At 42.1% G+C, this 2,906-nt stretch overlaps 1 protein-coding gene across 39 annotated transcripts in view; it reads right to left on the bottom strand.

Moving 5' to 3' along the window:
- SUGCT (succinyl-CoA:glutarate-CoA transferase) overlaps positions 1-2,906 on the bottom strand; it is a 796,973-nt gene that overhangs the window by 242,513 nt on the left and 551,554 nt on the right. The window lies entirely within an intron of this gene.

Below are 2,906 nucleotides of genomic sequence, written 5' to 3'. Positions count from 1 at the left end.
GGGGAGGGACGGGGTTTCCACTAATTAGATAGTAGATAAGAACTATTCTAGGTGCAGGGAAAGACAACACACAATACAGGAGAGGTCAGCACAACTGGACTAAACTAAAAGCAAAGAGGTTTCCTGAATAAACTGAATGCTTCAAAGGCCAGGGTAGCAGGGGTGGGGTTTTGGGGACCATGGTTTCAGGGGACATCTAAGTCAATTGATACAATAAATCTGTTAAGAAAACATTCTGCATCCCACTTTGGAGAGTGGCATCTGGGGGTCTTAAATGCTAGCCAGTGGCCATCTAAGATGCATCATTGGGTCTCAACCCACCTGGAGCAAAGGAGAATGAAGAACACCAAAGACACAAGGTAAGTATGAGCCCAAGAGACAGAAAGGGCCACATAAACCAGAGACTACATTAACCTGAGACCAGAAGAGCTAGATGGTGCCTGGCTACAACCAATGACTGCCCTGACAGGGAACACAACGGAGAACCCCTGAGGGAGCAGGAGAGCAGTGGGATGCAGACCCCAAATTCTCATAAGACCAGACTTAATGGTCTGACAGAGACTAGAAGGACCCCGGAGGTCATGGTCCCCAGACTTTCTGTTAGCCCAAGACAGGAACCATTCCCAAAGCCAACTCTTCAGACAGGGATTGGACTGGACTGTGGGATAGAAACTGATACTAGTGAAGAGTGAGCTTCTTGGATCAAGTAGACACATGAGACTATGTGGGCATCTCCTGTCTGGAAGGGAGCTGGGAGGGCAGAGGGGGTCAGAAGCTGGCCGAATGGACACGAAAAGATTGGACGGAAGGCGTGGGCTGTCTCATTGGGGGAGAGCAACTAGGAGTATATAGCAAGGTGTATATAAATTTTTATATGAGAGACTGACTTGATTTGTAAACTTTCACTTAAAGCACAATAAAAATTTTTAAAAAAAAAAGACTTAAAAAACAAAAAAGAAAATCAAATTTAATTCAACATTTTTTCTATAATCTTATGCTATATTTCCTGTAAAAATAGAGGCTGGATATTCTTAAAGATACATCAGCATCAAACTAAAAAATAACTATAAATGAAAAATTTATCCAATTCTTTCCAGAATTTAAGTTTCCCAGTGGATCAGATGAGAGTTCTATCCCCCTTAAACCCATTGCCATCGAGTAGATTCCAACTCATACTGACCCCACAGGACAGGGTAGAACTGTCCCACAGGGTTTCCAAGGCTGAAATCTTTGTAGAAGCAGACTGCCACATCTTCCTCCCATGGAACTGCTAGTGGGTTCGTACCCCCAACTTTTGGTTAGTAGCTGAGCACTTGTCCACTGCGCCACTAGGACTCCCCTGTTCTATTGCCCTTACCAAAACCCAAACCAAACCCACTGTTGTCGAGTCAACTCCCACTCTATTCCCCTTAGACCTACTTACATTTAAAATGACTATGCCAGCTCCCTTGCTCCAAAATCTCATCACTACTACACGTCTGAAAAGCAGCCACCCAAGGGTGTTTGGGAGATTCCTACCATTTCCAAGAAGCAAGTGGGCAAAACCTGAGGGCATTTTCCTGATTACATAGTTGTGAAGGTTGCTGGACTATTATAAGTAGTGTCTAGGACGGGATTGGAGCCCTGGTGGTTCGGTGGTGAAGGGTTCAGCTGCTAACCAAAGGGCTGGCAGTTCGAATCCACCAGCTGCTCCTTAGAAACCCTATAGGGCAGATCTACTCTGTCTCATAGGGTAGCTAGGAGTCAGAATCGACTTGACTGCAATGGGTTTAGTTTTTTGGTTTAGGATGGGATTGCTATTCCATGGAAGTGAGAGATGATGCACCAAAAAAAAAAAAAAAAAATACAGTGGATGGGAAAAATAATGGAAGGTCTCAGAAGGGAAAGAAAGAGTTCTAGTAGCTTCTCATGAGGCCACTGTGACTTCCTTTTGCTTCAGTAACTCAGGTTTGGGGGTTGTGTTTTTGTTTGTTTTGCCTCATGCCTGGAGTAAGTATATAGGTAAGTATATAACCATAGTTTAAGGGAAGACTACAACCTAGTCCTGTATTACAGCAGACAAGAATGGAAGAGGAAGGGAATCTGTTTCACTGCAGGTTCCATAACTCAGGCTGCAGGGGAAAGCTGAGCTCAGATTATTTAAGGCAAAGCCATGTTTAAAATCCTAAGTGTTGTTATATGAAGAGGGCTTCAAAATAATGATAAAAATTAACATTTTGGTTTTAAAACAAAATTGAAATTGTTTATAAGAGGCCAGAGGAACTATTTTCTAACTGGAAATGTTAGATGCTTTGAAATGAACACTCTCAGGCAAAGGTCAATTCTGGATTTTTAAATACACTTGAATTTGGTCATTTAAATGTTTACATTTTGTTTTGTGTTATATTTTAGAAGCCTGGGCTTTCTTCTGCAGAGCTGCCATCATAAAACACTGGAAGGGAAAAGAGTGAGGTCACTGTGATATTCCACATCATGGAATTTCGTGTTAATGAACCACAACAGGAAGCCAGGGTATTTTGTGGTTCACGTAATTATTTCTGTTATAGACTCAAAACTTTCAGAAAATGCTTCTAAGCAGCATTATTTTATCACTCAGAAATCCATTACACCAGTACCACATGAATTTGGGGTAGGGACATACGTGCTTGATGGTTACAGTCCCCGGGGGTACCTGGTGTCTGCAGGCCCCGATCTCCCCCTCTGATTCATGATCAAATGAGCTGGGAGCTTCGGGTCAAGACAATAAGACATAATATAAGCTAAAAAAAAAAAAAAAAGGAATTGTTAGAGTGTGCATGCATATGTCAAACACTATATAGTCCCACCGTATGTAATTACTAACCTGGAAGCTATTAGCTAAGAAAATTTCTTTTGTAATATCTAGACACCATATTCTGGGCACCATA

This window comes from Loxodonta africana, chromosome 8 (genome assembly GCF_030014295.1).
Source record: "Loxodonta africana isolate mLoxAfr1 chromosome 8, mLoxAfr1.hap2, whole genome shotgun sequence".
Taxonomy (NCBI): Eukaryota; Metazoa; Chordata; class Mammalia; order Proboscidea; family Elephantidae; genus Loxodonta; species Loxodonta africana.
The sequence above is the reverse complement of the archived record's forward strand: the minus strand, read 5'-3'. Positions and strand labels throughout refer to the sequence as shown.